At 46.9% G+C, this 27938-nt stretch overlaps 1 protein-coding gene and 1 long non-coding RNA gene across 2 annotated transcripts in view; one reads left to right on the plus strand and one right to left on the minus strand.

The window, feature by feature from the left end:
- LOC135921035 (homeobox protein TGIF2-like) overlaps positions 1 to 27938 on the minus strand; it is a 148418-nt gene that overhangs the window by 43005 nt on the left and 77475 nt on the right. The gene's annotated exons all lie outside the window — the stretch shown is intronic.
- LOC135921054 (uncharacterized) lies at positions 2210 to 11851 on the plus strand. The gene is made up of 5 exons (XR_010570425.2): positions 2210 to 2404; positions 3155 to 3245; positions 5967 to 6152; positions 7967 to 8128; positions 11756 to 11851. It is a non-coding gene; the product is annotated as an uncharacterized lncRNA (long non-coding RNA).

A 27938-nucleotide genomic window follows, 5' to 3' on the forward strand; every position in this document is an offset into this window, starting at 1 on the left:
CACACGTACATACACGCGGAGAGCCGCGCGCTGCTAATGTTACAACTGCTGTTACTATAACATCACCGTCACTACTACTCCTACTAAAGCTACTGCTACTACTGCTATAGCAGTAGTAGCAGTAGCTTTGTTATTGATATTGTATACAATATGAATAACGACTACTAGAAAAAAAAAACACCAAATCTTCTGGTCACTGACGAAGTCAACAACACACGAAACAGTAAACAGATCGAACCTTTTGCGTTTTTTCTATTATGCTACCTGACTGGACGAGCTTTCGTCGAACTCTCGACTAAGTGTACTACCGCTACACTGTAAAAAATTTCCGTAATTTTACGGAGGATTTCTGTCATTATACGGAGAACTGCAGATAAAAATACGGAAAGTGTGTCATATTTCAAAAATACGGCAAAATCTGCCGTTAATATACGGAAAGTGCTCTCCGTATTCAGCTTTACGGGCATTTTCACTGTAATCATATAACGGCTATGCACTGTTTTGGACGAAACAGAGAGAATTCCGTATTTTTGTTATGTGACCATCCGTATATTGTGAGAAAATTTAAGCTGTCTGAATGAGCGCTCGTACTCATAAAGTTTCAGCTAACAATACTTTATTGAACACGCAAACTGTACGCATTATGAAGATGCGTACAAAATGTGAGAGCTAGCCTTCTACCAAAAGCTGCAATAACAGATCGTATAAATATATATACGCATCTTCTATTCCGGTCGCACTTTGCCGCGCATATGGGCTTAGTAACGCTGATCATATGCGCAAATATATGCGTGTTCTCGCAATGTTCTCAAATTAAGCGCTTTGTAGTTAATAACACAGCATATATGTTTAAGTGAATGAAGAGCCGGGGACATACGTGCATACGTAAACAAGCTTGCGGCACTCAGGTGCTGGTGCAGTGGGAATGACACTGGTGCTCTATATATAGAGCACCAATGTCATTCCCAGTCATACGCCAAAAATTGTGCGCACTCTAAATCAGTACCGAAACGCAGGGAGTGGTATAATGGCCGTAACTGCGTTTACATTTTGCAATAAATGGTCTCGAATGCGGCAAGCAATTAACCCAAGTGTCAAAGGGCACTGCTGAACTGCAATGTAGTTGGTTGAACTCATTCCCATGATATTTACAAAATATCTCGTCTCTGACAATAGCTGCCCATTTATTGAGACAAATCGATTACGCATAATCTTCACTGTTCATGTGTTAGTTCTTGCGATAAGATGTAATCGCAAACATTTGGCGCTTCATCTCGAAACAAGACCGGTAAGCGCGCTCGTTCTTGTACGGTAGAATAAAGAACGCGAACATGCACCGACATGTATGTAAACTACTGGAAGGTGACTGAAGATGAAGGACCTATTACCGTGCTAGTACTGTGTATACTGTCAAAAAGAAGAAAAAAATATTTCGGAAAGAAATAATGCCCAGTGTCAAGATGTAACGATTCAAGCTTTATTTCTTTTTGACCTAGAATGCAACACCATTAGTTCCACGTGCTTTTTGCATGGGTAATGTTATGACACAACTCATTATTTACCCGTTCATTACATGCACCAACCCGCCCAAATTATCACTGTACTCGAGCTTATGGACGCATCGCAGTGCACTGCTTTGCACTTCATTGTAGCACAGGGGTTTGCTATCGCCAGTAGCGAATGCTTTGGTTGACCTCCCTGCCTTTCTGCCTTTTGAATTCTCTCTCCCTTTGTATAAAACGCACTAACTTGTGGGAGAGAAAGCGTTCTCCTCTTTTAGAATTCAAATTATTGTCAAGCAATTATATTGCAGTTCCAGTAACTAGAGCACAAATGCGAAAACGAAACCGATTCTGTTCGTTTCTCCGCGCTCAGAGTACGGCACCAGGGGGCAGCGCGCGCTGCGCGTCCGTTAGGAGTGGCGGCATTTCTCTATGGTGGCGGCATAGAGAAAGAATGGTGGCGGTATGGTGTGGCGGACGAAGCTGCACATGTGTAGTCAGCCGGCATTTTTCGAGTTGTGTTGTAAATGTTGTTGATTCGCCGTAAATATCTCTTGATTTGTGCTCAAGAGTGGAGCAAGACCCCAAGGAAGAGAGATTGACGCATAGGGAGCGAAGAACAGAAACGATGGATGGTTACGCTGCTTGGGTCTCGGCACGTTCGAATTGGCAAAGTTCCGAATTTGATGCTGTGTTGTGTACGCTTGTGCGCTCGTCATTTGCCGTCATCGCGCGGAGATATTTGCGCTGGATGTCTTTCACTTCGTGTACAAAACTCTGCACGCTGCGGCATCGAAGAAGTTGTCCTGTGTTTGGGTGCACGTATGCGCTTGGACACGGATAGCCTGCTTGCTCTCAACGGGTGTTCAACAGTCTACGCGCGCTCGTAACTTGCTCATGAGGTAAGCCCATTTTAATCTTATTTGGTTTGCATAACGTAGGTGTTACAATGATGTGTGGTAAGCCGGTGTCGCGAACAGAAATATTGTTTCAAAAGACCACTATGCAACGTCTTAGGGCAAAAATGACGCATGAATGGGGAAAGGGATCACCCTATCTTTTCAGATCGATTCCAGTCGTAGCGCGATTGGCTCGATCGCAATTTTCGCGAGGTACTTCTAACCTTTTGTTCACTCGCGTTAAAAGCATAGAATAAAACTGCGTTCAGTTGAGCTCTTGTATTGACGCTTGTATTGGCTTGAGAGCATACTGTATCCGATACAAGAACTTCTGTTAAAATACAGAAATAAACGATCGAGGCAATAGCAGTCGCTCACTACCTGTGATCGTTACTTTCTTGCTTGGGTGCACGTTTTAATTGTGACCAGAAAAAAAAGTTCTTTGCTCTAGCTGCTCTGCTGTGTTTTCTTGGTGCAACTTTTTGCGGTGCAGCAAGACGTGTTCCTACGAATGATGTCTGGGCAGTCAAGGCATTCGTGTCAGTAAGCAAGCAGTAAACGGGGTATCAGTGCGAAAAAATTTGGACATACAAGAGAAGCGAATGGTATCATCGTAGACTCTTTTATTTGACGAATAATTCAGTTGTAATACTGAAACGGAGAGTGAATATGCATGAAAGTCAAATTGTATTGATACTCAGCAAAAAGAAGGTAACTTATCATTACTAATCAGTCCTTTTCTTTTACTGAAAGGCAAGTTGCTGTTGTGCTGGAGCTGAGAAGAGCTCTCCTGCCTGCAATCGGTCCATCTCTCTAAAGTTATTGCAGTATTGTAGCTCTCAAGGTGAGTGGATTTTTTTTTTCTCTTAGCAATTTGCCACCTGAATCATGACCGTTTACTTAGCTGTGTAGGTGATGACTGTTAGTGGCATTGGAGTGCTGGTGGACCAGCACTCCTTTATGATTGCAACGCATATGACAGAGTGCAGCTGTGGCAGTATGCAAAGGTGTTAATCTATAAGCCAAATTAGGTTCTTTGAGGTAATATGTTAATATATTGATGACATTGGATTGTGGCCTAGTAGGCAAAAATGCTAAACAAGAAATTTTAATTTGCACTTGGTAAGATGTGCAAGCAATTCAGGCTGTTATGCATGAAATGGAACATTTGTAGATGTCTTCTACAGTGCTGCAGTCCTGAATTGCTTCAGAGTTGAGTGATACCACTATAATTTCTCTGTAGAGCATGCAGCACAGTTTAGCATTGGGGGAGGCTGGCATCAACAGGCATCTACTTACTGTGAAGTTCAAGTGAGGTGTTACTGTTAGGGTGACTATATATAATTTATGGTTTAATTCTAATCTTGTGTCAGGCAGACATAGGTTACCCACTTGGTTAAACAATAGAGATGTAATATCTATGTATACAAGTATTACACATTCATTTATGCCATTTAGACAATGGCAGAAATGCGTGGGTAATACTTGAGTACATAGACAATACATTACTATTGTTTAACCAAGCGGTGCCCCTGCATGCTAAATTTAAATGGCTATTATTAAGTAATGTCAGCTTTTGTTGTAACATTAAGGCACCTTTTATATTATTACAGATTACCACCATTGTGCACCATCATAGTGTGATATTTACACTAAATGTATTTGACTTTGCTATAAAACCCTGCACAGCGGTGCATCATGAAATTTTTTTTATATATTTTCTGGCCTCAGAATGCACTTCACGTTATTATCTTGTTTGCAACAAGACTATAATGCAGGTTTCTCTCCTTATGTTTTGTGGCACTTCAAACTGCGGCGAGCTAAACCACTGGGCAGCAATACTTGAATCGCTACTGCGTGTGGAGCTGTCTTCAAACACACAAGGAATACATCATTGCTTTTTTAGCACAAAACAACGGACACAAGAAAGACGACAGAACAAGGCGCTACTTTCAACTGACATCACTTTATTGCGTCCCTCCTTTGTAGACAGCAGAATCTAGAATTACATGTGCAGGAACCACCAAAATCTGATCAAAAAAGCACACTCATCCGACAGAATAAAAAAAAACATATTGAGCACTGTACAAGGTTAAAGAAAGCACACTAATGCACTGTGACCCCAATGACTGTATGAAGAAAACTTCCGATAACTCTGGCGGTGGTATCATGGCTCTTTTTCAAAATCGTAGTATCACGAAACATTGCGAACCTAAGCGATCCATACCAACAGGCACAGGTTCCCATTTGGCTCAACATTGTAAAATATGGAAGTGCAAAGCCATGTTTTGTGATACTACGATTTTGAAAAAGTGCTGTGATACCACCGCCGGAGAGTTATCGGAAGCTTTCTTCATACAGTCATTGGGGTCACAGTGCATTAGTGTGCCTTCTTTAACCTTGTGCAGTGCTCAATATGGTTTTTTGGATCCCGTCGCATGAGTACGCTCTTGTGATTGGTTGTTGGTGGTCTCTGCACATGGTGCTCACTGCTCATGTTCTTCTAGATTCTACTATTTATAAAGGAGCGGCGCAATAAAGTGATGTCAGTTGAGTGTAGCGCCTTGTGCTGGTCTTCTTTCTTGTGTCCATTGTTTTGCGCTTAACAAAGTATTTATGGATTCACACCAACTAGCCCGCCAACACATTGTGTTGCGGGCACTTCTGAAGTACTGTCTGTCCAATAACCTTGGTGGCATGGAAGCGCCGTCCACTTCTATGCGTTGCTTTCTGTTTCATTGTGGCATCACATCGCATTATAATCATAATGTGTATGTACTTTTTCCAAGAGACCCATATTTCTATCCTTTTGTTATATTTGCTGTCGCATTATTTATGTGCAAATGACCAGTGCTCCAAGCTCCATTTTATCGCAAAGTAAACTACTGGTACCTAAACAGTTCTGTATATCAGAAAACCAAAGCTGAACTGCCGCACAGTACCAAGCGGCAGCCTTAGTGCAGTGCCAAGTAGTCAGATATTATTGGTCATGCAGAGGTGCACAGGATAGCTCTTTATTACTTGCTGTATAATTAAGCTGTGTGAAAACTGAGTATTTATGTAGCTTCAACCACATGCTATTGGCCATTGCTCCTGCCCTCATCAAATGTGGAAGATTATCACGGCATTTCCTATTCTCTTTTTCCTTATTACAGTGAGATTACTGCATGCGTAAGTAGGAAACGGATCACATAGGCAATCAAAAGCCAACAATGTGTAAACTTGGAACATTGTACAGTTTGATGACCCAGAATAAGCAGAAATACACCATAAATGATTGACAATTAACTTTTACTTGACACAGGGCTAGAGCATACAGAAAGCATACTGTATGCTCATACGGTGTCACATCAATTTAAATTTTAGGGTAGCTTTACAGTGTACGGTTCTATTGTTGCATTCTTTCAGAGGAATGGTAATGTTTCGCATGTGTAGCAACTAGACTGTCTATATACAGTAGTAAAAATGTGTTAACTGTATTTTTTAATCATTTGATAGAATGTGTAGAACAATAAAGCCATACAATTAACACACAGTGATGTGACTTTCTCTGCACATGTTGCAGGTTCAAAAAAAGTATGGTGGAAGCTGTTGCCAAGGTTCTGACCACAAAAGACAGCCAGTATAAAAGGGTCCACGCCACTGATCTCTACTACAGGGGATGAACAGCACATCGAGCGCCCTCGACTAAAGCCGGCCTTGTCCCGGAAGTTGGTGCTTCACAACTTTGCGGCACCACTTTGTTGCACGGGTGTGTGGCATTTCTTCCCCTAACATGCCTGCCTGATGTGCCATACACTACCCAAGCAGTGTTTCGAGGTGTCCAGAATTTTTCCATTGTAGTGTCTACAGTGTCGCTAGCATAAGTGGCGTGCAATGGAAACACTGGTAAATCAGAAAAAACTTGATGTAAGAGAACACTATCGTATACGGGTTCAGATTGTCATAAAAGCGCTTGCCAGACATGTAGAGACCTCCTAAAATGTGAAAAACCACGAAGAAAAGTTTTTCGGCAGCAATATTATCTGATCGCACGCACTAGTTAGTCCACCATATGCCCTGCTTCCAGGACAAGCGACTGCATGACATCACATTTCCACTGGCTACACCTGCATCCAGTGCGGTGTGCTGCATTCAGCGAAACATGTTAGAAATCAGTGGTGCACAGTGTTTTCTGTCCCCTTTCTCGACGCCTACTGAACACATGTTAAACTGTTTCCAAAGCAGAAAAAGAGAGGGAAAGGGCTCTGAACACATTGCATTTTAAAGTGGCTGGTACTGGGTAACGCAAGTACTGTGGCATAATAGATTTGCACCAGGCAACCTGGGCGCCCAAAAAGGCTGCTGCTAACTTGCAAATGGCCAACGTATTGCGAGCATGTTGAAGTTCTTTTTTTATTCTCATCGCTTATTTAGCTAGTGGAGACAGCTTTCACAACTGAAGAAGCCTTGGAAGCATGAAACATTTCACAAAACCAGCTTCAATATATCGTGTCTGCATCACAATTTCATGGCTGCATGAGTGAACCCTCTGGTTAACATGTAAGAGAGTTCATGATGTTTGCCATGCATTATCCACTTTATTTACAGCTCAACCCTATCTTGAGATTTAGGCTGATGTTTCGTTTAGAGAAATTATGGCCGAGAGCCAGCTTTTGAGAATACAGATTGAGCTTGACAGATTAAATGCCAGAACAAGTCGTTGAGGATTTCAGATCAAGAATCTTCAAAGGCCAGTTCATTTAGTGGGGTTAATATTCTGCTCGAAGTTGTTGATTGTTACGTTCATATGGTGCCCAAGCATTGCGGTAACAACTTCACTTGGAGTACATAGCAAGGGTGTATTCAATGTAAGCTGCTGGCTTTTTTTCTGTGTTTTCAAAAACTGGTTTCTTGTTCAATTTAAATTTTCAAATTTTGCATTGTTTATTAGGTGTTGTGTCCTGTTTCCTTTTCCTGGAGCTTCTTAGTTAAACATCTGAATAGTGAACACAACTTGACCTTTTGCTTGATTGTCTAGATTGCATGCCCTCGATGCAAAACAATTTCACTTCAAAACTGCTTGTACCATACTGAAAGAATAACTTGAAGTAGCCATAGCCACCAATAACACGCAAGAGATGATTATGAAAATTTTAATATTGTTTTTTGATCTACACGGTGCCTTAACTATTATGCACCAAGACTTAGAAATATGTAAATGCGATGTAACTAGACAAAATGAAGGTAATGTTTGCCATCGCTTGAAGATACTCTGATTATTTTGTGCATTCTGCCTAATTACATAATTCTTAATTAGTTATTAAATATCTCAAATAATTAAATGAAATGTGTCAATGAAAAGTTGTAGAGCAATATGAAAGCTTCCTGATACACTTTTTTGTTACTGTTACTCATTGTGTGCTACATAAAAGTGTTTTTCCAAGGAATAAGCCTGCGAATACACATAAAGTGTCTTGAGTGGCCAGTCATGTGTCAGTTTTGTGGTGCAAAGCCACGAATACAACTTAAATGGGTTCTTTTAAGAAAAAGACTTAGGTCAGCAAATTATCTTTCTTTGTGCAGCCTGTGGAGACAAGGTTTCTTAGACATGGCCATGGCCCTCAAGGAAGATGCCGAGGCCACAGGCAGTTCCTCCAGTGACCGTGAAGAGGTCCCCTGGGGCACAAGTCTGGTTTGGCACCCCCACCTTTCTCCTGCAGCTTTTCTGTCTACTTAGCTAACCAGGTGGGTCAATGATGGCAAAGGGAAAAAAGAATCAACAGCATCAAACACAGAACTTGCTCAAGCTCAATGCATTTTTGGTGTGAAGTTTTTCCCTTATCATTTATCAAAAAACGGGTAATGGTCTTCATATGGACACCTCTTTCCCACAGAGAATTAGCAGTAAAAAAAGCAGCTTATGAAGGCTTGAATATTAGCTAAGATGATGTGGCATAGATAGGATAATGATTATGAATGTTTCTAATGAAGGTAGTGGTAGTAGAGTGAATAATCAGAGTTTATATATACATTAAAAGACATTTCGTTCCAATGCCAGAATTTTAAATCATCCCAAATAATTCTTGTGTTTAATAGTCTATGCACATTGAGTGACAGTGCTTTTTGATGCTTGCTTCTTGCTGACATCATTCTTATGCTGCATAATTCACCTGTTATAAGTTCCCTATTTCTCCCGTTCAAGTAACTTTACATTCATCATAAGAAACCTCGTAGATGAGTTCCAGAAACTTGCTGATGAGATTAGGGGGCGGCGTGTACTCCAGGCTTAGATATGCATTCAAGAGCCTCATATCTTGCAAATGTTAGAAATACTCCTGCTAAGCAAGTTCTTGGTGTCATACAAGCTTATTTGCAAATACGAATTTGCCTAAATTTAGAAAACAGTCAATATAAAACATGTCAAGCGATATCGCTGACGATACACACACATTCCAACTGAAGTAAATACAAATAAATATAGAACCAAATGCAGAATCATTGGCATGATGCCATTCTTTCAGTGGAATAAAATCTGTCCTGCGTTGTAAATCTGGAATCCTTTATAATCCAGACTAATAAATACTTATCAGGGTTGTGACGTAAAATATGCATGTATTTATTCCTCGTTTTTTTACTTTAAGACCTGATAATGCTTAAACAGCAGTGAAAGAACTGAGATCACAGTACCTAACACTTTATATTGCTCCAGAAAACCGTTTCTCTGCCGATTGCAGCATTCGACACTAACAAGAAGGCACGTAACACTTAGGTTGGTGCTATTCACTTTGATTGTTTGGGAACGAAACCCATAATGTACATGTTATGGCCCTACGTGTCATTACGTTTGAACAACAAAAAGTTAGGGGGTTTGCATTTTGCAAAACTGCATGGAGGTTTTTACTGTGTGCAATTAAAATTAGGAACCTTCCCAGCTCATACTAAATGCATTCTCCAAAGCTTTAGGCATTGTATACAGGTGCACTACTTTACACAGAATACACTCTTTTCCCTCGTCACGGCCCACACTCTTAGGCAGAGTTACACCCTTTGAAGTGCCCCTTCTTCCACACAACGATAATTGTCATCTGCCTTTATGCATTTCCTTTCTTTAACGCTGCGAGCCCTGTGCTTTACAGTAACGAATGGCATGCGTGTTCTCAGCATCATAGCATTCCCGACAGCAAAGTAGCGGGCGTGGCGTTTTCAAGAAAGGAAACGCATCAAGGCAGATAACGATTATTGTTGTGTGGCAGAAGGGACACTCCAAAGGGTGTAACTTTGCCTAAGAGTGCAGGTGGTGATTCAGATTCTTCAAAGGTGTTTCATTGTATGGGATGGTACATTGCGCTTCACTTATTTGTAGAATATTGCATTCCAATTGTGTCATATGAGATAAATCCATTAGAGAGCTTTAGCTTGCCCTAAATTTATTACAGCTGTGTACTGGTAAACTGGCCGCAGCTTGCAGTGCTTGTGGAAAAACAATTGTAACTGCCATATTATATTTAACTGCTAGTGCACAGGCATCGGCAGCAGCAATGGTTAGGGTACACTTGTTTCTTCTATTCTAGGGTATGCATCCTCCACCAGAAAGTAGTTTTTTTCGTCTTCCTCTTCTACCATATTGGAATGTGAAATGGGGTGCAATTTGTAGGGTATACTCTTGCACAAACTTCATGAGCATTTATTCTTGTCTGTGCCACAGATCATTGTTGCTACCACTGTAAAAGCAGGGTGCCTGTTTACAGCACCCGTAGGGAACAATCTGTGAATCTTTAACGAACAGTAAGGATAATGAATAATCGAATAATTTTTAGTAATTTTCAACAAATTTAGCACTCTTTGCTTTCCACTATGGTGTTTTTCAACCTCTAATGTTGGCACAAGGTTTGACTGCAGGATGTCATTTTGTGTGAAAGAGTGCACTTGTGCGCATAACACCTCATCGTAAAGATTCTGCTGCACAGAATGTCATTAGCTTTCGTATGCATTGGTCACTATGTCACAAACCGGTTGCTCCTTTGTTAGTTGGAATGTAGCATTTATGTAAAGCACATTTGATGTTATAACAAAAAGCATTGTGCCCTCTTATCCCCTAATTCTCCTCACTTGATGCCTAGTCTTGTAATAGCATGGTTGACACCATGAGAGTCAGTGTGGTGAATAATTGTCTGGTGGGGTAGGGGGTGTACGTTAACTTAAGCAACTTTTCCAGACGACTTGAATCAGTATTGTGGAATGCTGGTTTTTTTTTTCAATCACTGTTACCAAGTTTCACTTTGGTTGTGGCAACAAGTATAATGTAGTTCGCTAGCATTCCTGCCAACACATAATGTGCACGCATCTGTGTTGAAAAAAAGACCAGCTAATGGTTTGCCAAGTGCTAAGGTCCATTTAGACCATTAAATTTTGAACTTACACCGGTGGAAATAACTGGTGAATGAAAGCACACCCAGAACTGACCATAATATTTTCTTCTATATAACACTGCTGAAACTTTGAACTGCATTTGAACTGGCTTGTTTAAAAAATGACCCATTTCCTTGTTCAAGTAAGACAAAGGTTCCACAGGAAGACAGAAACTTGAAGCTGTCAACAGCAGCATGAATATAAACAGCGCTCGACGTTTTGCAATCTTGCACCTGGTTATATTATCCATCCCATTTTTTTCCCACAGGCTGTTCTTTACTGTTTTATGGTCATACCCAGTTTAATTTTAATGTCCCTATTTTTTAATATTTGGTTAATATATCTTTTCTTCATCGGCTTTCAACCAAATATATATTCATAATGTGCCTTCATTTACCACTTGCAGTGATGTTAACCAGATGCATCTTGATACAAAATTTATTTTCCTTAATTCTTCGTTTTCCTTTTCCAAAAGTGCAAATTGTTTATCTTGATATCTATTTTGTCTTCTGGGAAGATTAGGTCTACTGGATTAATGACTGCTTACATGGGTACATCGTTTTCTGTTTTGGTCACCCCTACTCTTGGCAAGTACTGACAGCATCGCTCATACCCGCTCCATCACAATCACCACTGCTAAGCACACCCTTCCTTCATTTATTTTAACACTTTGGCTTCTCTTGACCTATTATATGCACCAGTTACTTCTCCCCCAATGAGGCTAGGGGCCAGTGAGATATGCAAAATCCAAAACAACACAGCCAAGGAAAACATTTGCTACCCTAATGACAAGCACCTATGTCGAAATGTTGGCTACAGCAACATCCCTTGTTCCAACAATGTTGATCTACTTACATGTTTTTCTAACACCGAAGTTACTGCTTTGTCGTGTTCTGTGATTATACTTTTTTGCCGCTTTCTTTAGGATGGATATTTACGAATACTATTTGTTTCTCCTAACAGCAGCAAGTTTATCCTTGCAAGCGTTTGGAGTCAAGAACAACTTTCACCAGGAAGAAGTGCGAGACGAGTGATTGAAGAAAATAAAGTTGCTTCTGTGATCTAAGAACTTGAGGACTGAAATGTTGCACCTTTTTGTATATATGCTATGCAGTGCATTCATATCACAAAGTGCAAAGTGCTTTATCTCTGCAGCCATGTCAGTGTGTTGGCAAGACAATTTTCTCAATGGTGACCTGCTGCTTTGACTATGAGCTGCCTTCATGACATTTGCATTAAAGGAGATGTACTATCGTGGACAAAAGTACCCTGGAAGTGCGAGCGTTGACCAAATTGCATTTCTGCTCAAGACCGCTGAAAACAGTGGATCACGAATGCACATTCTGAACGCAAATGGTGGCACGGCTGATCCCAGCAAATAGCACTCCAATAAAATTCGGTCGACTCTCGCACGTCCTGGGCAATTTTGTCCCCGATGGCACATTCTTCGAATAATGGATATGCTCTGCAAGATGAAATACGGGATGCACCTGTACTTTAACGGATATAGTACAGATTTAGCATACAGAGTCTTTCGTTTTCTGAATACGGCAAGCACCTGTATTTTAACGGTTATAGTACAGATTCAGCATACGGTATGTTCCGTTTTCTGAATACGAGAAGCACCGTACTTTAACGGTCATAGTACAGATTCAGAATACAGAGTCTTCCATTTTCTAGATACAGAAGCACTCGTATCTTGTATTACGGTCTCTCTTTTACAGTTGTCCGTTCTACGGAAATGACCGTTCTTAATTTACGTTCCGTTTCTGAATACGAGAAGCACCGTACTTTAACGGTCATAGTACAGATTCAGAATACAGAGTCTTCCGTTTTCTAGATACAGAAGCACTCGTATCTTGTATTACGGTCTCTCTTTTACAGCTGTTCGTTCTACGGAAATGACCGTTCTTAATTTACGGAAGAGTGTTCGGTCACAAATTACCAGCAAATTTTCTGTAAAGTAAGGAAAATTTTTTTTACAGTGTACTACTGCCATTGCTGCTGCTGCTGCTACTACTACTACTACTACTACTACTACTGCTGCTACTACTGCTGCTACTACTACTACTACTACTACTACTACTACTACTACTACTACTACTACTACTACTATTAGTACTACCACCAGTACTACCACTACTTCCACTGCTGCTATGGTTATAGCCTTACCACGCTCTCTCTCTCTCTCTCTCTCTAAATGCTACTGCATTTAGAGAGAGAGAGCGTGGTATTTACAATAGCTGCATTTACTGCTATTGCCGGCATAAGCAGACGCGAATACAACACAAATAGCGTATAGCAATGCCGCTATAATGAACGACCTCGGCAGAGGCAACGACGAGACGCGCGCGCCAGCCGCGCTGCTTTTGTTCGCTCTCATATATATATGGACGAGAGCGGGCAGTCGGCATTATCGGACTCTGCAGCGGGGGAAAAAGTCACGGAACACACGCAAACGGGCCTCGACGGGAACACAGCGGGGCTTGCGCTCTCCAGGTCGACCGGCATCGATCCCCGCACGGGCGAGCGTCGCCGCGCGGGGGGTCGATAGCCCGCACCGGAAGAGGACTTCGAACGACAGCGATTGCGATGCACGCTGCTTCGGACCCTATATGTAGGGCGAAGGTTCGACACCCGCTCGAGGCACGTACGCTGAAGCCGCAGATCCGAGTTGAAGCAAGAGAAGGAAAGGAAACGAGCAGATCCAACGTAATGTTGGTGTTTACAAGTACGTGAGCGATTTTTCGCATTTCACTCCCCATCGAAATGAGGCCGCCTTCTTAGGGAATCGAAGCCGCGACTTCGTGCTAAGCAGTGTAACGCCAAAGCCACTGAGCTACCGCTGCCATGTTGGAATCGCAACGACGTGGGGTTTGTTTGAGTTTCGCGATGTATAGGCGGCAGTAAAGGATGTTGTATAGTCGTCTCTGTCACGAAGACGAAGCCTGGGCGACATGTATTTTGCCTGTCGAGGGATGAACGCTGATGAGAGGTAAGTACGCCGCGCATCTAAATACACCTAAGGCTTTTACAGGCCTCTTGTGTCGGAATGGAATAGGCGTGCACCCATATTTGAGGGGATTGGCCAAGAATGGGTGTGTGTGTGTGTGTGTGTGCCAGTTTTTCTGTCGTACCGACGAAATTGATCTTGTCGTATGGTACGAGACGGCTGGCGGGCTGGCGTATATACGTTTAAGACACGCTCGACTTCAGGACGACTCGACTACAGAACGACGACCACAGGACGACGCACCCGAAAACAAGAATTGTTGTCATGGCAACGAGAATGTACGTTCCAGACGTGGTGCAATGTTTACGCGCTACACAGTTCACGACGTGAGGCGATATGAAGGCGGCAGTTCGCGCGAATGCATACTGCGATCGAGAGGTCGACGCAGTGACGTCACGAGGATGGCGGTGATGACGTTTGGCGAGATAAGAATGGTGAGGACAGATGCATGCCTCGTGAGAGTATATAGTATTATACGACACGGAATGCAGGGGTAAGGTTGACTTTTTTTTTTTCACCGTTTGATTCCTGCATTCCTGCGTCCACGGTCTAATATGAAGCTGGTGCGTTCCGGGGTAGGTTAGGGGAACGTTTCGCTTTGCTCGCGGAATCCTTCTGGGGCAATGACTGGAAAGCTACGGGGGCGGAGCCTCTGCGCGTGTGTCACTGCGCCAAGTAGTCCGGCAGCGTTCGAAGGCGCTTTTTGTTCCGGGGAAGCAGATACGGGATCCGCGCATAGCTTCTAGGAGCGACGGTTTCGCATTCACCCAAGCGAGGAAAGTAAAGCTGTGAAAGATGAGTCAAATTTTAACACTTAGTGTCTTATTCCGTCATATCTTGACGTTGTAAATAGGGATGTTTATGTTGCCTGCTCCACAGCTCTAAAGGCAAACGCGGTTTATAATGTGGGACTGTATTTAGGCGCGCCCTCACTTGTGCGCGCTCTGCGTCTGCAGCTTTCCCACTCTGTTGCCACAGAAAATTGTCCGGGAGAGCGCTTCGCTTTAATAGAAAGAAGAAAAAAATTCGACTGAAGGAAGAACGTCGAAAGCAGGAGAGCCCTGCAGCCGACGTTCCGTACACTTTGCTGTGCGGCTTCTGACACCGATGTTGCTACTTTGGAGGCGAAGCGTTTCGAGGCTTGACTCCTCCGTTTCTCCACCGTGTTCTGGATCACTGCCAGATGAGACCGCGGTGGGTTCGTACCGTCGTCGCCGAAAGCGAGCCCTCCTCGCCTGGCTTATAATACTTGCCGCTCTGCGCGTCAGCGGAAGCTTGCAACGGATTCCGCGCGCTAATTAATAGCGACACCGTTGTAAACGCGCGCCCGTCGACGAGTGAGATTTCAGTCGGCCCGCTATGTGAGTGAAGAAGCGGAGCTCGTAAATTTGCGCAGCGTCTAATATAGTTTCAACAGCAGACACGTGTTCGTTTTTCTTTTTATGCGAAGCATACTAGCCGCACAACCACGCTCTTCCTTGCTGCGCCGCGCGCGGCCGCGCAGCTACCATATGACGTCATAACAGCTGCCAGAGCCGAGGCTCAACTCGTGCGCTCGCTTGCGGCCGCGTAGCTACATAGCCGGGTCTCAGCTCGTGCGCTCGCCTGCATGAGTTGTTTCTTCGTCTAGCCGAACCAAATATAGCCAAGCAACAGCAGTTCACCAGGCTAAACAGTGGTTCAACAACTAAAATAAAGGCTGGTATGCTTCGCATCCTGGGCTTAACCTTAGCTAAGCCACAGCCATTTTTTTTTTCGTACAACACAGTTGCCGGCTAATGTGTGGTGGACTTATTCAAAAGACCAAAGAAACAGAATGTAGCAATTTACGCAACAAACGGTGACTGGGCGAGGAGGTAGGCTCGTTCGCTAAACGGTGACGTACCGACGGGTAACAAATTCCACTCGGTGATTGCACGTGTGCGCGTGGCAGTGCGTGTGTGACCAACGCGCCTTGCGCACTGGCAGCATTCGCGCGGGAGTCGCACCCGCGACGTCCCTCCCCTCTCCCCCTCCTCCCACCTCCCCCCACACACACACACCATCGCACTCGCAGGTCATCCTTATCATGCGCGCGCCCCGGGTAAACTTCCGGGGTCGCTCTCGCTGCACCCGGACGTGGAAACGGTGCGGAATACACTGGCACGCGTCTTTATCGCGTGCAACCGTGCCCTGTGTGTTTGTACACACGACTATCACGCGAATGCAAGGGACGATAACGCGACGGGAGGGGAGGGGAGGGGACGCCGCGCGGTGAGCTAGGGTGCCGGGCTGCCGGCCCCGTCCCGCCGTGAATGGTTCATCTTTGTTTTGGGGGGTGACAAACTCGAGCGTGTCCCTCTTTATCGGCGCTCCTTGATCGGAGGAAGATTGCGGTCAGGTCAACCCCTCTCTCTCTCTCTCTCTCTCTCTCTCTCACACACACACACACACACACACACACACACACACACACACACACTTCCCTTCTCCCGCTTCTTCCCTACGAGGTCGTGATACGCACCCCTGGGCGCAAGTGGACATCGTTAACGCGAAGCTGTATTTGCGAGCCCTCCCGGGGCATTGCTAAGGGCGTTTTGCCGAATAGTTCAACACAGCACGTACTTATATAGAACGCATCGGCTGACAGACTCCTCTACACAGTTGTGGCAGCGACAGACTCTAGGCCCTGTACGGAATTAATCAATGACCGATGATACAACGAAATGGTACCTAGACATTCTTCCTCCAACGAATACACGTCCGTGCGCACAATTCCTATATCGAAAATCTCTACACCTCAGTCGTTCTCGCCTATAGTAAAGTGGGCTTAAGAGTGTAATCAAAGCTGGGCCGACACGCTAGAGACAGTGTAACCTGTGGTCACGTGAGTCACTTGGCTCGGGGTGCAAGGCGTGTCATCCCTGTGGCGTAAAGCTCGGTGCGGAACGCGAAACAGTACAGCCATGTAGTACATCCACGTTATACCGCGGGGCCAAGAGACACAGAACGGCTGCGATGGGAGAACGACGTGAACAATTCGTGGAAACATTGAAGTGCACGCGTCATGCGTTCTTCGCTGAGCGTTTAATTGAAACGTCTCAATCCACGGTTCAAGTTTCGCTCATCGTTGATTCTAGTAACCGCGTCTTGGGGTACGCCGCATGATTTATTATTATTATTATTTTTTTTTTTTTCGACGCGGGTGCGAGGAGTCTGTCTCGATCGTCGGGGTTCCTCGGTGACGAGTCATTGGTGAGGATAAGACAAAAGTCCAACTCTCTGGTGTATTCCTTCTTCTGTATCATTGACAGAATGAAAATAAAGATTGGTTGATTGATTTATTAATTGATTGATTCGGGTATTTCGAGAGCTTATTGACCAACTGGCAAACTGCTTACTTAATTCATCAATCGACTGACTTGATTTGACTGGCTGATTGATTGATTGATTGATTGATTGATTGATTGATTGATTACGTGACTGAGCGAGCGAGCGAGTAACTTTGCTTTCTGTGAATGGTTTCATTGACTAATACGACCGACCTGAGCGAGTGGGTTATTTATGAATGAATGAATGAATGAATGAATGAATGAATGAGCTGGTGAGTGAACGAGCGAGCGAGTAAACGCCTGGAAGAATCGTTGAGCGTACGAGACACTCAGCGAACGACCGAGTAAGTCAAAGAGCAAGGCGGTTGCTCACCGAGACAATAGTAGCTTCCGAGCAAATCAGGCACGCACTGACTGCCTTACGAGGTTACGTCACGAAAGACGACCCGCATCGCTGTCAGTCCGTCTTGAAACGCGCACCCCGCGTCTTCGCTAGCGGAAAGCGCTTCCAGGAAACGATGCGCCGTAACCGTGTGACGCAACAGAAACCGAGTCAGGGAGATCCCTTACTCGACGCCTTTAGCCTCTCGACAGGCGCTTATTCGTCTGGGCGGTTTTACGCAGACTGGCTTCTGCACCGTCACAAAGTCGCGCGTCGAAACAGAACTGGGCTAGCAAGCTCTTTCTGGAATGACGTGATAGCTGACTGGTAATACTATAACAGCAGCCTGCGTGTTGCAGTGAACTACAGTTGAAAGTTAGTGAAAGCTTGCAAGGAGCCGATGACAATCGCTGAGGGACTCGAAAGCACACAAACGTGATACTGAGCTCACATGAAGCTTACATTTGATGTTGTTACAGTGTTTACGAGGGTTCAGCAAAAGTCCAACTCACAACTTAAAGGTATATTTTAGAGCGGTGTATCACACATCAGTTTTGTCCACTTTACCTGTATTTATTTGGCGATTCCAAATAGTTTTGTAAAGTGACGGCCTAAACAAGAAAATCTTCTTCCTGCAGTCAAAAGTGTGTTGAACTGAGCTAGTTGGTTCATTCTTCGAGGATTGTAGCAGCCGAACTTGTATAACAAAGACAGAGAAAGGAACGAAATCAGTTGACGGTGCAGATGCGTCTACGTCTATTCGTTCCTTTATGTGTCTGTGTTCCACAGATTCTCGGAAAATTCCCGCAGTTGACAGTGATTAATAATTTCATTTGAAGTGCAGCAAACCTCATCAAATTGGGTGCACTGTCGCCGCCGAGCAAAACGATTTCCCCTTTTCCATGCGTATACTCAGAGAAGAGATCTCGAAAAGTTAGTCAAACTGAGTTTAGGCTCTTCCGCTATAGCTACAGAGTCATGAAGAACTGGCCCTGTGCGTTGTCACTCATTGTCAATCCACTATCACTTGGGACGATACTTGCACCATGACCAGTTATTGTCCCAGAAAAGGACAGCTTTCAGTGCAGGGAAATACTATGTTTATAAGTACGGACACCTGCTTCAAATACTAGGAACAATGTTACGCGCTGACTCGCTTCGTTGTTTTATTGTTTCGTAATTTTCTTTCTTTACTGTATGCGTTAGTGTTTGGGCAATCTAACCTAATCTTTTTTTGCATGGAAGTGAGATGGAATAACCGTGTGCGTAGCGCTTCCGAGCTCTCCAGCTAGACCCCATTTAACCTTAATAACCTACAACGCTACCTGGTTCGACAGGTGCAAGCAGGCGTGACAGCAGAGCCGTCTTTCAGGAGGAAACAGTGCGACGCAGAACAGCAGGTGACGGCGACGACAAATTGCTTTAGCAATTCTTCTAGCCACGGTGCACCCGGTTCCACTCGCCCTTATCTCTGCCGTCTCTGCTGCACCCCCGCCGTTTCGTTTTCTCTTCAAGAGGCGCGTTCAGGTCATCACGCGGGTATCGCATTGTTGCAGTGTGCTAGCTTTCTTCGAGCCCGAGCGACGGAGAGAGTCGCCTTGGAAGCGTGCCCGGCGCAAGTGGAGAGTTTGCTACGCCGTAGCGATGGCGTCTTCGCGCTTCTGAGACGCGGCAGTAGCTTCTTTAGGCAGTTTTAGAACAATGTTCGGCTCCTTAAGTATTTTAAACGCAGGCTCGCTGCGCGACGCTGTATGCGGTGCGCGTCTCTTGAAGGGTTTTAGTAAAACACTGGAACTCAGCGTTAATTAAAGCGTTAAGGTGTACACCACGTGACAATTTTCGACTTCTCATTTTTTCTTCTTTTTGATGCGACAGCATCAAATGACCCATTGAGCGAAAGAGCCGGTGTCTGTAGCAAGGAAACGGCACCTAAATTCCCATTGTCTGCGACGCCACGTCACGAGCACGTCACGGTGTCGCGATGCGTGCTTGGACGGAGCAGGGCCGCTGTATTGTAGCGATGCCTTATAACTTATTCTATGCTATTCTTATCATCCACCACACACGGCCGCCTGATCCCGTTGATGATGTGGGCAGACCGTCACTCTGACCACTGGCCAAGCGCGAAAAGCCTGAAAAAGCATAGGATCGGAAAAGGCATCGCTACGAAATACCGGCCCAGAGCGGGCGAAAGGGAACACCTGCTGTACTTTGGTAGACCAGTTGTCGCGTGAGAGGAGAGGGCATCGGCGCGACGCCACGTCACCCTCGCTCTCGAGAGCCGGCGCGCGGTCCGTATCTCTCTCTCTGTTTCTCTCTCACCCCCGATTACGGCTGGGTGTGGCATACACCCACCGATACCTTCACAAGATTGGACAAGCACGGGACCCTGAATGTAGCGTCTGTCACGCTCTCGAGACAATAGCTCACGTACTTTGCGTGTGCCCTCAATACGCGACCGAACGAAGACAACTCAAATCTACTGTTGACAGCTTGGACTCCCGCCCCTTTTCAGAAGAAAAGCTTTTGGGCGCGTGGAGGAGTGTTGACTGTGCCCAACGTGCCATAAAAGCACTTTTGAACTTTTTAAGTGAGACTGGTTTAGACGATCGCCTCTAGAAGCTGTGAGACGTGTAGTCAGTGCGAAATGTGTTTGCGCAAAAACTTTTTGTGGCAAGATTACTTTTTGTAAGGACAAGATTACTCTTAGTGTATAGTGCGTCTCCAGTGCGCATCCGCATATTGGACAACGTGTATATAGTATATCATTGTACCATATCATAATCATCGGCCACCTACCTTTCCCTGTATTTCCCACTTCCCCATTCCCCAGTGAGGAGTAGCAGGCTAGAGACACGCTCTCCAGGCCGACCTCTCCTCCATTCTCTTCATTAAAATCGACTCCTCCTCCTCTCACCCCCCACTGGGCTTAGCTGCTGCACGCCCCTGCCGGCCTTGGTGGCCGCTGTTGCTTCCTCGGTCTCTCGTCGCGCAGGACGTCGCTGACAGGAGACGTTGGCGCCGCGGGCTGCTGCTGCTGCTGCTTCGGAGCCTAAAGCATCTGTGTCGTCGGCGACCGCAACCTCGGCAGTAGCGAAACGTGGCCGTTTGCGCCAGCACACCGGAAACAATGTAAGAGAGCGGAAGAACGCAGCAAAACGAGCGATTAAGCTGGCAGCAGACCACCAGCTGATTGAGAATGAAGACACCGTGGCCACCGAATAAGACATCGTCAACTTGACTCTTTCCCATAGCCACTAGCAAACGCACTGTGTGAAAATAAATCCACTTGATTTCTCGGAAATATCCTTCAAATGATTCATGCCTACAGCCAACGTACGTGCTAACTTAGAAATTGCAAAAATAAATAAATAAATAACCCGCACCAATTTAATCGCAGAACTCGATAACATACACCACAGCAAAACTCGAAAACAATTTTCGCAGCGCAATACTGGAAGGACCGCTCAGCTGCGTTCAGTTGGAATTTTTTTTTTTTCGTTAAGGTCTTGCACCTTGAAAACCAGAACAAATGCTGGACAGCCTCAGAGCGTCCTGAATAATTTACTGCAATTAATTTTCTACGAGCACGCGTTCCCGTTTTCTTTCCCCGGAGGTGTGAGTGTCGTGACAATTCATGACGCAGAAGGTGCTCACGTGAGAGCAGGACATCGCGGCGTATTCGGCACTCGCTCCAGCTCGATCGGTTGCCTGGTATAGGCTGCCACACATTGGGCCTATGCTAAGAGCCTCTCAATCCCGCCATACTGTCAAATTCTGAGGCGTTTTGAACCAATGAGAGAGGCCATGGTGGCCCTCTAAGCCAATCACAGCCGACAAGATGGCGATTTCGACAATACGGCGGAATTCGACAGTGTACAGGACAGCACCCCCGGACTACTTGGCGCAATGACACACACACACACGCGCGCGCGCGCACACGCACGCGCACGCGCACGCACACACACACACACACACACGCACACACGCACGCACGCACGCACGCACGCACGCGGCTTTAGAGAACAAGAGACAAGTGCAGTGTGTGGTCAGAGTAAGCGGCAATAAAGTAACAGCTGCTGGTGGATTGGCTCCGTGCACGCGCCAAGGGCTGCCGTACAGCATCCGGGTCCAGGTCCGCCGCATGATTCTACCCTGATGACTGTGGTCACGCAGATGGAGTCTGCTACCACCTCTCAGCGGTGCACACGCAAGGGGGGAGGGGTACGTCACCGCCTTCTATAGGTAGTCCAGGAACACCGACACGATTCATTCGACGACTCTCCAAGCTCGAGCCATCACCCGAGGGGGCGCGCAGAGACGCAACGTTGCGTGACGCCGGTCAACAACGGTTTTACAAATGTTCCGCTTGGAAAAGAAGCAAGACACGGCGAGCACAGCCGCAGGTGTTTCTCGAAGTTTGAAGTTTATCTTTTTCTTCACACACACACACACACACAAAGAAATGCCATTGGCCAGAACCTAGCACTGCGAACCCTCTCTACGATTGTAGGCGATTCTGCGATAACGTAATTAGAATGCGATTATTGCGACTTTCCCCTGGAATCCAGTCCGTAACCCTTAATGACCAACGATTATCTTCCCTCCTCATTACATGTCCTGAGGAGGGAACATAACCGTGTGTAACCGTGCGTATATAGCAGGGGGCGGCAGAAAGTTAGGTGGGCGGATGAGATTAAAAAGTTTGCAGGGACGACATGGCCACAATTAGTACATGACCGGGGTAGAGTGAGAAGTATGGGAGAGGCTTTTGCGCTGCAGTGGGCGTAACCAGGATGAAGAAGAAGAAGAAGAAGATGATGATGATGATGATTGCGACGTCTCCACAGTTGCGAGTGCGTGCTTGACGCTTGACTTATTTTGCACACTGTCACTTATCAAGGTGACGTTTCTATATAAAGCATATCTCTCACAAACTTTCGATTTTATACACGTACATAGATACACACAAAGTGGATGGAGTCCGCCTATAATGCTATCGCATTAAGACAAAGCGGAAACCGAAGCGAAAGGCGGTGGCCTGACGAGGCCTCGGTGCCCGCAAATGCAGCTGGCGTTGTCAAAAAAGCCGGTAATTAAAAAAAACAGGAATAAACATAACTAGCGTTGTGCAACCATGGACACGGTCACAATATAACGATTGAAAAAAAAAAAGCACCCCAGAACAGGTTACGTAAATTACATAATTGTGGCTATGCACGTATTAAACAATAAAGAAAATTTTCAGCCTATGCAGCGTGACGCAAACAAAAAGATGTCGAGTCCAACGGGTGCCGCGAGATTTTTTTTTCTTTTTCGCAGCCTGGACATACCGGTGGAAATTAGGTGGTACAGCCTGCAAATGCGACTGCTCGACCGATGCAATGTAGTACCACGTTGCGAAGGTGGTGCTTTAGAAATTTGATCTCTCTCTCTCTCTCTCTCTCTCTCTCTCTCTCTCTCTCGCTCGCTCGACCGATGCAATATAGTAACACGTTGCGAAGGTGGTGCTTAAGAAGTTTGCTCTCTCTCTCTCTCTCATCTTTTTCTGACGCCATGGTCTCTAAACTTTTGTTCGTGACTACATACCGCGTCAAGAGAGCGAGAGAGAGAGAAATAAACTTTATTGTGAGACCAGGCTTCTTGAGCCCATAGGTGGGTGGCCTCCTCAGTCCAGGTAGCCATGGCCCGCTGCCGCCGCCCGAGCCCTGTTCACCAACCGCAGCTGGCTGTCAGGGTCTTGCGTCACCAGCAGAGCCTCCCACTGGTCTTCCAATTCTTCTTCTGACTCCGCCTCTTTCTGCATGTTATCGCCTGGTGGCGATGATGATGGTTGTGCTTCTCGATTGTTCCTGCATCCAAGCACCATATGGCGCAAGGTGTTGGGCGTGTCCGGCGGGCAGAACTTGCAGTCTCGCCCATAGATGCCCGAGTACATGGCGTGCAGCAGTGTTCCGTGTGGGTAGGTTCCAGCCTGTAGTCTTCTCCAGGTTACCGCTCGGTCCCTACTCATCGTCTTATGCGCGGGCGGGTAGCGACGCCTCTGCTTCCTGTAGTACGCCAAGATATCCGAGTACTTCTTGGATATGCGTTCTTCATCCTCGTCACAGTCGTTGGTACGTGTTCTCTGCGCGTCGAAGATGGCTCGGCGTGCATGATCTCGAGCCGCGGCGTGCGCCGCCTGGTTCCCCGTGAGAGACTCGTGCCCCGGTGTCCAGAGGATTTGTGCTGCTTCTATCTTGGTGGTGTTCAAGACCTGAAGTGCTGCCTTTCCAATCCTTCCGTTCATATACCTTCTGCATGCTTCTTGCGAGTCCGTCACCACGGTAACCATGGCCTTCTTGCACGTTGCGATGGCCAGGGCTATGCCCACCTCTTCCGCTGTGCTCGCGTCCTTGGCACGTATGGATGTGGCTGTAAGTTGGTCGCCCTTCTCATCGACCACGCTGATTGCGAATCGGTCGTTGGTACTGTACGCAGCTGCATCCGTATATCTAACGTTTTCTTTTTTGCTGTTGGTGCGTTGGAGTATGCGCTTGAGCGCCTGTATTCTCGCCTGTCTCCTTTCCTTGTCATACTCGGGATGCATGTTTCTGGGAATGGTACTTATGTGTAGCTTGTCTCTGATCTCGTGTGGGATACGCTGAGGTAGGTGCCTTTCATCCTCGACTTGGTAGCCCAGATGTTGCAGCAGGGCTCTTCCCGTCTTTGTCAGCTTTAGTCTTTCCAGTTGGTTGACGTTGTGCGCCTCCACGAGCCCGTCCCACGTGTTGTGGACTCCCATTTTGAGTAATTTCGCTGTGGACGTGGAGGGGGACAGACCCAAGGCAATTTTGTATGATTTTCTGATGAGGGCGTTTACTTTGTCTCGTTGACTGTTCTTCATGTCAACGTATGGGGTCCCGTACGTGACGATGCTCGTGAGCAGCGCTTGTATCATTTTCGTGCAGTCTTCTTCCTTAAGTCCGTGGCTTTTGCTCGTCACTCTTTTGATAAGGTGGGTTATTTGTTGCACTGTTCTCTGAATTTTTTCCAACTCTGCTCCCCCGGCCCCGTCCTTTTGAATCAGGAGTCCGAGAGAGAGAAAGAAAAGGTTAATACCGTGGCGCCAAAGTTCGATACCTCAAAATACTGATTTGAGCACGGGAAATCTTAAGCAGACGCTCAGCTGATTCGCGACCGCGCCGGACCATTGGCAGCTGTGCCTTCGAGTTACAAACGTCAGTTGCACCAGCTCTTAGTTTTCAAACGCATAGCGCGCGTTAGCGTTTTCCATACGCTGAAGAGCTCCTCGCCTCCTCCCTACAGTGACGGATAGTTCAGCAAACCATTTACTAATTAATTGATCGCTATGTTACTCTCGTTTTACCTCAAACGACAGTTCATTTCTCTTTGTGCGAAATGGCTCCCCACCCACAACCAGGAATAAAGGTTACGCAGTTATTTTCCTTTATGCGGAAATGTCTTCGGACATTGCAGCGTTCAAAGACCAATAAATCACAATACACTTAATATACCAACGCACACACACACACACACACAGCCTATCTTATCTTACACGGCTGAAAGAGCAATTAATCACAAAACATTGAATATTACACACACACACACACACACACACACACACACACACACACACACACACACACACACACACACACACACACACACACACGCACACACGCACACACACACACACACAAAATCTCTCTCTCTCTCTTGTGTGTGTGTGTGTGTTTTCTACGGCGCACGTGCGTGGTGCATATAAAGGTGGTCGGCTTTCCCGCAGTCGGCAATCTCGTCACGTGCGCGCCGAGCCGTTTCATGTCAGGGTCACCGGCTGTTCCGGCCAAGCCAAGTCGATTCCCGTCGCCCTCCTCCTCCTCCTGCGGCTGGCCGACCAGCCAACCCCAAGAACCAACTGAGTGTGCGTGCGTGCGTGAGGCGGGTGGCACACTCAAATCAGCGGTGATTAAGGCCGCTGGCCCAGAGAACAGGAAGACGCCACGAAATGAGAAACGGAGGCCTGCGCGACTTCCAAATCCGCAAGGGCGCAGCCCAAAACACCTCGAGGACAAAAAGAAAAATAAAGACAAAAGAACGACGAGCTACTGCGCACTCCCTGAAATGGCGAGTGAGGAAGCATCGAAGGAGAGAGATTGAGAGAGAGAGAGAGAAATGTTACAACACTTCTCGGCGCACTTGTTGGAATCCACGTTAAGCGAAGCGCCTTTTTGAAACGTTTCCATCAAATGCTACGCAAAGGGACACATGATGCGTGCAATTTCATTTTACGTTCAGGTACGCGTAAGAGTTCACGAGTTGACACTAACCTTCTCCTGTCGGAAAAGGTGAGTGTCACGTGACTTCGCGATCGTGCGCACGCAACTGTACCGCGTCCTGCGCCGCGTTTTCGCGGTTTTGCAGCGCATGGCGATTGCGTAGCCGACCACGTGACACGCGCGACCAGGGATGACGCTGTCCTCGGAATCGCTTTAACTCACGCAGCTAGAAACCGACTAAGTGGACGCGCCAGCCCACGTGAAACTTGGAAGGTATAATTTTATGCGCTCGAAAGCGTCTATTTGTTGCGGATCGCGCTCGTGGTAGCGTTTTGCTTGATTCGTCGCGTAATTCCGTAGAAGAGAAAGACAGTCACCACCGCAACCGTAGGGGTATTATAGTTCAGCTGACTGCATAGGTCGTCCCAGCGAACGTTAGCCGAACTGTTCAAGGGGAAAAAAAATATTTAGAACACGCGGTGCAAGATACGATATTAACAGATAATTGTGGTCGGTTGTCAGAACTCTGGAGACCGAACACCGTGCCTTTTAAGTGCACCTTGTACCGCGTGTTCCGTAAGACAGCAGCAGCAGCCACGTGATCGGCACAGTCGGGAAGGGTTAACAAAGAACGCTTGGCTTTAAAAATGTGTCTCGCTGCTTCCATCGAGTGTGCCCCGTTTTCCACACAGCACGCATCGCACCGCACGCGACGATCGGTCCTTGTTTTTTTTTGTTTTTTTTTTTCGTCGTCGACGTTCGAGAGGTTCAGGTGGGGAGTGGGGGGGGGGGGAGGGGGGCTTGTCAGCGCGCGTGCATGCCGCGTCCGTCAGGCACACGCGTCTATGAAAAAGGGGGTCGGTGGGTGGGGAGGGGGTTTAGCCAGAGACGAGAGCCCGACGTAGTCGGGAGCGTGTACGAACGAGGAGCTGTGTGAATGGTTGCGTGTGCGTACGCACACGTAGCAGGCAAGCAAGTACACAGGCCGTGCGCTCTATAATAGGAAGGGGGGGAAGGGGGGCAGGCTGGAGAGGGAAGGAAATGACGTCGTCGCGTGCGCTGGTACCGTTGGCTGCCGTAGCACACAAACGGTCGAGGGAGAGTGATGGAGGCTTCCGAAGAGAGAGGGAGAAAAAGAGACACCGGCGTCGCGCGTGGGGGGGGAGGGGGAGAGGGAGGGGTGCGTAGTGGCAGCGTCAGCAGCTCTGCCGCCGCAGCGCCGTTCGCAGTGATTTCTCCCCCCCCGTTGCGCGAGCGCTGCGCCGTCGCGGCAGGGAGCGACGACGCTGGCGCGCGCTGCGGCGCGCTCGTTAGCGGCGTGACGCGTGTCAGCGCTCCGTCAAGGCGAGCGTCGCCGTTTCGAGGCTTCGGAAGGCATCGAGGACGTCCCCGCTCCGGGCCGCACACGCAGTTCAGCCGAGCGTTCAGGGAGCGGGCCGCGCTGCGCGACACGCCGAGGAAGAGGGGGCGGAGGTGGGGGTGGGGGGGACGGGGGGGTGGAGGGGGGACTGCGTGCACGCCATGGGAACGGACAAGCCCGCACCGCGGGGGTGGTTGCGCGTCGCTGACTAGCGCTAATCGCCCCGGCGTCTGCGACGACGCGCATGCGCCAGTAGCGTGCGCGCGCGGGCGACGTCATCGTGAAGAGAACACGAGCATTCGCGTTGACAATCGCCGCTGCTCGGAGCTACCGATGTCCTTCGATACTTTTTTTCGAGCACGCACGCTCTGGAGCTAGCAGAAACGTCAAGTGTATACGTCGTGCCTTGCCAAATCGCGCTGCTATATACTTATCGATGGTCAGTCAGCCACTACTACCCCCTTTTCCTGCATACCCGTCGGTTGTGTACGTACTGCTGGCCACAAAATATTGCGGACCAAGAAATCCGAGAAAAAAAGCTGAATATCGCCGCGAGCTCACAACTCAGCCTGGTATTTGCATTTCGGGCCTCGACTAGAATATGCTAACAACGTTGTCGTAGACAGTTTTACTGGCCACTGCTGCAGGCTGCTGAGGAACTGAGTGTTTCCTGAGATTCCGTGGTCCGTAAAGTTTTGTGGCCGGGTGCACGTTATTGGAGGAAAATGCTATTGGAGGAAACTCCGGCGCTAGTGTCGGCGGGAACTAAAAGCGTAACGGTTCCGCCAGCGTGGGAAT

This window comes from Dermacentor albipictus, chromosome 6, assembly GCF_038994185.2.
Source record: "Dermacentor albipictus isolate Rhodes 1998 colony chromosome 6, USDA_Dalb.pri_finalv2, whole genome shotgun sequence".
NCBI lineage: Eukaryota > Metazoa > Arthropoda > Arachnida > Ixodida > Ixodidae > Dermacentor > Dermacentor albipictus.